At 41.3% G+C, this 7,954-nt stretch overlaps 1 long non-coding RNA gene across 1 annotated transcript; it reads right to left on the bottom strand.

The window, feature by feature from the left end:
• Positions 1 to 246: 246 nt before the first annotated feature.
• On the bottom strand, positions 247 to 7,527 carry LOC111772570 (uncharacterized). The gene is made up of 2 exons (XR_002806534.2): positions 7,110 to 7,527; positions 247 to 680 (listed from the first exon to the last, which is right to left on the bottom strand). It is a non-coding gene; the product is annotated as an uncharacterized lncRNA (long non-coding RNA).
• Between the last annotated feature and the right edge of the window lie 427 nt (positions 7,528 to 7,954).

Below are 7,954 nucleotides of genomic sequence, written 5' to 3' on the forward strand. Positions count from 1 at the left end.
AGCCCAGACTTGAACCCCGGTTTCTGCCTTTGGGACCAGCAATCTTTTCACGACTTCAGCATCACACTTCCTTTGTACCCAGTATTAGCCTTGCCCCTGTTCCTGGACACGAAGTGGGGAAGATACTTATATGGTCCTCCACAGAGCTCCTTCCAGGGCGTCCAGGACCCAGGTAAATAATTTTTGTTGATCTCCTGTGTATATTAACATTTTGATTAAAAATGTATTATAGGATTCACAGACCCATGAGAGGTATGGTGTTTTATTGAGGACTTAGAACAGTGGGTAGAGAAGAGGTACAGATGTATTTGTTTACTGTCCAATCACTTCAATAAAGATTCTTTGTGGTGTCCAGGCATCATCTCTTCCTGTCTGGATCCAGGAACCATCTTTTCATGTTCTTTATTGACAAATGAGCAGTTTTTGGCTCATTTTTCATCTCTCTCACCACAAGCAAATGGTAGCAGTGTTCTTGTAACTCACAATGCCATGGATATTTAGAACCGGTTTATGTGGGGAAAATATAGCACTTCTTGCCTCTGCACTCGTCCCATACCAGTTATTTAATGCTGGTTACATCATTGCATTTGACGCTGTGTGATCAATCGTGCTGCCCAAGAAAGCTGGCTTCCCATGACTCTCAGAAAGTTTGTTTCTGTGCTTTGTTGAAGAAGCCTCATCTGTGCAGCAAAATGAGAACAATAATTTATATTATGGGGATGCTAAATTTACCATCCAGAACTTTGTAGCTTAAATATAGAACGACACATCTTACATTAAACTCCTAAGGCCATAATCATTGTCTTCCTAGAATGTTCTCTTTTGCAGTGTCACCTGTACCCTTGCCTTCCCCACACTGTTGCCAGCAAGAAAGACAGGCAAGGGGCTAGTAAGTGGAATGAGAAGGGCGGTCCCATTGTGCGAGGACTGCCCATCCGTATCAGCATGGTCCAAGACAGACCGGAGAGCACAACATCACAACACCAATCAGAGACAAGAGAGGACATGGAACGGAGGGGCCTGCTGGCACTGCAGTGCATTGCTCTTGAACACTGTCAGACAGATAAGTGCAGTCTGATCTGGGGCACTGACTAACATATGGCGTGGAGCCTGCCGAGGGGGTGGGGTGACTGCTCTGGGTGCCAACAGTGGTGGGACCACAAGCCAACGAGGCCTTCTGCCCTGCCCACCACTCTTGAGGTCTACAGATGTGAGATGGCACCTTGGTTGAAAACTAGACATGTGAGAGCCGTGCCACAGGCCACACATGCAACTCGAGACCAAAGATCAGCATTAAAACAGAGTCCTGAATTTATTGTGTGTCTCACCTGATTGAGAGTCACAAAGAGTCAATGTGTTACCACCATGCTGGTGGCCCAATTTCATGTGATCCCATAAGAGAAATACACTAGTCAGCAAAGTGATCCACTTGTCTGACTCCTGGAACTGGGGCCTGGCCAGGAGGACGGGGGACAATCCCACGACACAAGTCCCAGGGCTCTTCAGAGCATCTGATGCTCCCTTGTGTGCGGGATAGAGCAGAGCCCTGAAGGAGAGAAACAAAGGCCAGGCCCACGCAGGTCCTGAGCTGTGTTCAGAGCGCCCTGCCGGGACAGCTCTGGTCCCAGCATCAGCAGGGTTTTAGAAATTGTTGAGGAAGGCACTGCAAAGCACAAGGCCCCCCTGAAGGGCAGGGCCTAAGCAGGGGCACTGCTCGGCCAGGTCTTCCAATGTGCTAGTCCCTCCATCCACTGCTTCTTGGTACTTGTTCTGCTCAGCAAGACAATCAACAGATCCAAAATAAATGTTAAAAAGCCTCACTTGCTGTGCCAAATACCATCCATTTGCCCCTACAAATCCATTTCTACCACTTTTCACGAGCTTTCTGCCCCAGGAGACTGACTGTTAGAAACTACATCTTCAGGGTTTCTGCGCCCTCTGACTTCCATCTGGGTTTGACCAGTGGGATCCCTGGTCAGAGACTTGGAGAAAAAGTAGGTGAGTGAGATTAGGGAATTATTCTCCCAGCTCCTTCCTTCTGAGGTCACTTTGCATGTATCCCTCCACCGAGGCCACTGCTCCTCTCAGGCAGCCATCTCCACGCGAATCTCTCCCCTAGATCTGGTCACCAACCCCTTGTGGTACCAATTTGGCTGCCTCTAGCCCCAGGATACTGCACTGTCCCTAGAGGTGGCCTCAAGTATCTTTATAATTAACCCTTTTAGAATTAGCTTGTATTGATACATGTGCAAATGCAATGTTTTGTTAAAAGATACCTAAGTTAGAGAAAGAGAGAGTTGGCAGTTAGAGACGGCTCCTGGTTAGACGCCCGCTGCCACTGTGAGTTGCCTGCGAGCCTCAGGCATAAGGCTAACTTCATACAATGGGCTATCACGGCCCATGCTGTCAGTCTAAGATGAGTGAGCTGTTTGCCAGAGAGGACCCGGGAGTCCTCCAGCCGAACACAAGGACACGCCCCTCTGCCTGCTCCGGGGGCCCTCCATTTCTTGGTGGCACGCAGAAAGCATTACGGTTTGGGGTAGTGTTGCAGCCAATCATCATAGTTCCTCCAGCAGTAAAATAATGGAGTCAGATTAGGGGATCTCTGTGTCCAGCACGAGAGTCTGGGATTTGGCGAATGTTCCAGAAGTCAAGTGCCTCTCCCCAGGCCCGCCCCTAACATTTGCAGGGCCCTGGGCAAGATTACAAATGGAGGTCAACTTACTATGACTAAGTATTTAGAAGCTGCAAATAACAGCAACAAATAAAATGAGTTTTATATTTCTACCCCAGCGAATATGCATTCATCATAACAACCACAAAAAAATACACATAAAGCTGTAGTTTATTGGAAAAATATCAAAGATGTATGGATTTAATCTTGATTGCTCTATATGAGTATTATTTTGACAATATTTGGATGAGTAATAAAATCAAGACAACATACAAATTGTAAATAATTTTATATTAATTCCATTTTTTTGGCATTTCAGTAAAGCTGCTACTTATGTTCCTGTCATCAAAATTGCTTCATAACTTGTGTTCTATTGACAGGACCTAAATGATTAAAAAATAAATATAATTTTATTCAAATTGTACAAAATTTTAATATTTTGATATATATTAAACAAATATATCAATATAGTAAACTATGTTAATAATTATTATTAAATTAAATATTAATTATTAATATGATAATTATTAAACTATAATATAATGATTATATAATATTATAAAAATACATAATATATAAAAATATAAACTAATATAATAATTATTAAACTAATAAATTAAGATATTAAAATAATATATTCAACAAATATAAATTATAGTAAATGTAAAAAATCAAAAAATTAAAATTATTTTTCATAAATGTTTTGTTAATTTTCTCCTTGATATTTGCAACCATGAGGATTAAAATGCAAAATGAAATTAGTGAATCAAATATTCACATCAAAATATTTAAATCAGGCTGAAGTTTTATTTGGTTGTTTGAAAATATAATTAAGTTTCCTTATACCAAAAAACACAATTCTAGAATTCAAGGTTGCCATGTCAGCTTGTTGCCAATGTAAAATATCAGTATGAATTTCACATGATTATGAATTATTTAATACTGCAAAATGTTACTCACTGGCCGTGTGCCACTATTAAGAACATCAGGCTAATTTGTAAATAGTTCTAGAAGGAAAAACTAGAATGGGAAGAGTGGAAAGAAAACGGACACTCACCTCTGCCAAGAAACAATTCTTCAGACGCACAGTGTCTGGCACATGGTGGGGCATTATAAATTATAATAATTACTAGTAGTAATCATTACTAGTAGTCTTTGTACTAGTAATACTGTTTATTTTTTATTTTGTAGCTCTCTAGTAATTCCTTTGCTCTGCCTCACAGAATTATTTGGGGGCTAATTTAAATAAAAAGAGCCTATTCAATTTCTCCTATATTTTGACCAGATTAAGTTCTTAAAATCCAATTATGGGGCCAGCCTGGTGGGGTAGGCGTTGGGTTCGTCTGCTTCACTTCAGCAGCCCAGGGTTCGTGAGTTCAGATCCCAGGCACAGACCTACATGCCACTCATCAAGCCATGCTGTGTCAGCGTCCCATATACAAAGTGGAGGAAGATTGGCATATGTGTTAACTTCGGGACAATCTTCCTCAAGCAAAAAGAGGAAGATTGGCAACACATGTTAGCTCAGGGCCAATCTTCCTCACCTAAAAATCAAAGTAAAAAAATCCAATTACAGGATGAGAGGGTTAATTATTGTGCCTCAACAGCTGTCTTGATTTTACTTAGAAACATGAGATTTTTATTGTTAGAATCTAACCAATTCTATTTAGCAAAAAGTTGTCTTTGATTCCAATGTGTTTTGAGCCAAGTTGCCCTCAGAACCTAAGCACTGAATTTTGGCTTCTAATTTTAAGGAGAGAAATGTAACCAGAAAGCAAAAGTTCATACATGCATTCTTACTTTATGTTGTTCAATCCAAAGAAGGCTAGGAGTGACATGCACAGACCCTTAAGAAATCATCTGTGGGGGCCAACCCCGAGGCATAGTGGTTAAGTTTGGCATACTCCACTTCGACAGCCCAGGTTCTCAGATTCGGATCCTGGGCGCGGACCCATACCAGTCATCAGCCATTCTGTGGTGGCATCACACATACAAAATAGAGGGAGATGGGCACAGATGTTAGCTCAGGGACAATCTTCCTCAGGCAAAAAGAGGAAGACTGGCAACAGATATTAGATCAAGGAGAATCGTCCTCAACAAAAAAAAGGAAGGAAAGAAATCCTCTTTGCATGCAGTTGTCCTGTGTTAATTTTTGCTTCATTGCCATTTGCTCTTTTAACTTTCTCCACTGGTTTATCAAACAGAAATTGGCAGTGATCACATTTTCTATTTCTTTGATATTCAAAATGGATCTTTTAAAAAACGTGGATTGACTAACAGACCAAAAGGGACAGAGTTGATCAGAATTTTTTTTTAAGACAGCTGTTCATCAACAATTGCAAGAAGGTTTCTGTCACCCTGGTGCCTTTTGTAAATTTGGTTCTTTCTCTTCCAGGGAAGAAAACAGAATTATTAAAGTCCTATTAAAGTAGAAATGGCATCAGGAAATACTATCTTTTAATACTATATCAAAGACCACCTCCAACAAAATAAGTTAGCTTTAAACTGCCAGAAATATCACCTACCTTCCTCACATAGCAGCACCTTTTATGGTTAAGGTGGCACAATCTACAGATACAGAGATGACTATAAGAGTGTTGGGGTGATATCCTGCTTTTTCCAGCTGTTGGCCAATTCCTCTTTCCTCCCAAAGATGGAAAGAGGAAGCGAGAAGCTCCAAATATGTCTCTTTTCTCACTAGTGGAATAGTTTTATCTAGCTGAATTTCCTAAAATTTTTCAAAGACATTTTGGCCTTTGACAACAAAGGAAGGCCCACAGGCAGATAAAAAGAATCTGAATTTATTCCTGAGTGCAGATTCCCCGAGGCCTCTCTGCTTGCAGAAAATATTTCTAAACATCCAAACAAACGGACAAGTCTCTGAGAAATAGGGCAGTGATGAGTGTCCGAATAGCAGCAGGTCTAGTCGAGCATGGCTTACGAATATTATTTAGCATTTTTATCTTCAGTGGTCGGAATCTGAGAAGGCCTGATGTAAAATAAAATGAAGTTAAATATTGTTGGAACTGCCTGGCTTTCAGAGCTCTTTAAGTATCTTATTTTTCAGAAGAAAAAATAACACAAAGAGGTGGTGACCTGGCCGATGCCACAGTGTTGGACCTTGCGAAGGCAAAGATTGCAAGGACTTGGAGGAAATATGATGTGGTAGAAAGATCACGAGTGATGTGTTCAGGCAAACCCCGGCTCCAATTCCATTTTCCACTTCCAAGTTTATGTTGGAGAAGGCTCTTAACGTACCTAACCCCTGTTACCATTTTCACATTTTTCAGAGTGAGGCATAATACCTGTTTATGGATTAAATAAAATAGTGTACAAATGCCTAGCACACAGCAGAAGTATTGTGAACACAGGTTATCTTTTTTCTTTCCCCGATCAAGCATTCTCTGAACTACGTACACTTATAAGTGATCCCATGAAGGGTAGTGAATAAAGGGGGAATGTATACTGACATGTATTTTTTAAAATCTCTGACCTAGAAAGTTCTTACTTTCAAAGCAATAGGCGGCAGTGACTCATTACTATAAGCACTCAAAACGCAGGGGAAGGATGGGGGTGGGGGGCTCCTATTAAAGCAAAACATAGAACACAGACAATTAAAAAGACACACATACATGTTTTACACACACTTATTAAAGCATATTCATAGGTGTAACTAGATAAGAGAGTTCAGTCATAACCGATTCTACTCTCTTCTGACTCATAAGCAGCATTAAGTAACTTCCGGTACTTTCCTGAAATGAGTTCTGTTTCTGCCCACCCCAGCAGCCTTCAGCCTGAGAACCTGGCTCTACTTCCGAAGTTGAGTCACTGCTTTTATTTTAAAGGCTCTTTCTGCCAACAGGTTTCTCCATCCAATTTCAGAAAAGAAAGATTCACAAAATCAGAATGTCCCATTTGAGCAGTATCTTGTTTTCCTGGAGCAAGTTTAATGTCATCATACATTTCAAATTGACCTCAAAGAAATAAAGACGCGATTTTGAGAAGTCACATCCTCAAAGAAAATTAGTACAAAATCCAAACTAAAAGAAAAATACCAACGTTTCATCGCTTCTCGCAGTTGAATTCAACTGCAATTTCTGATGTGCAGAAGGAAGTGGTGATTCATCTCAGCACCTAATGGGCCCCCAAGTGCTAAATTTGTCTCGCTTTGCTTGATCACAGACTCCAAAGGGACCTGAGAGATGTCGATGAACAATGTGGAGACCTGAAATGCTTTTGATTCCCTTTAGTCTTCTCAATTAGAATATACAAGCTTTTATTAATTTAATGGACTGCAAATTGAAAGAAAAGATAGTTTTCTTAATTAAAAATAATTTATAAATTCATATAGAATTAAGCAATAGACATTATCACTTAGCATTCACACATGTGTATCCTGGAAGCATTAGAGTTAACACCCACAAAGCGTGCTTACCCAAGGTGCTTGATCGTGCTGGAAGGAAGGATGGGGCTGATGGAGATGCTTCCCCCTTGAGAGGCAGTTCATAAGGCTCCTAAGTAGGTCCTGCTGTGTGAAGCATCAGTTGACCGTAGCAGCAACCAACACATTCTTACACTGACTTTCCCTCCCTCCCTGACTGACTTCCTGTGTTACTTATCTATTGCTACGTAACAAATTACCTCAAAACTTAGTGACTTAAAGCAACAAATGTTTATTCTCATAGTTTCTGTGGTCAAGAAATCAGAAGCAGCTTCAGCTTGGTGGTTCTGGCTCAAGGTCTCTGATGAGGATGCAGTTCAAATGTCAGCCAGGGCTGCATTATTCAGAACGCTTGCCTGGGGCTGGAGCATCCACATCTAAACTTATTCATGTGGTGTGAGCAGGAGCACTCAGTTCCTCACGACGGGGACTGCTGCTCACCTCCTGGCAGCCGGGTTTCCCCAGAGTGAGTAAGCCAAGAGCGAGGACAAGGAAGAATGCAAGCAGGAAGCCCCAGTGTCTTTTATGACCTAGTTCTGGAAGGGACGTACCATCACTCCTGCTGTGTGCTCTCCATGACATAGATCAACCCTAGTGCAATGTTCACACAAGAGTGTGAACACCAAGAGGTGGGGGCCATCTTGGAGGTTGGCCACCACACTTCTTCTACCCCTCATTTGTGATCCCTGGAGTCACTTCCAATAGACTGCAGTACAAAAGCCTTTATCTCAGGCTCTGCCCTTGAGGGGAAACTGTGCTAAGACAAGGAATAATTTTTTCCATGTAGTTTTTTCAGTGAGGTGTATCTGTATGTGCAGGTGTTGATACAGAAAGATTTC

Source organism: Equus caballus, chromosome 2, assembly GCF_041296265.1.
Source record: "Equus caballus isolate H_3958 breed thoroughbred chromosome 2, TB-T2T, whole genome shotgun sequence".
Classification (NCBI taxonomy): domain Eukaryota; kingdom Metazoa; phylum Chordata; class Mammalia; order Perissodactyla; family Equidae; genus Equus; species Equus caballus.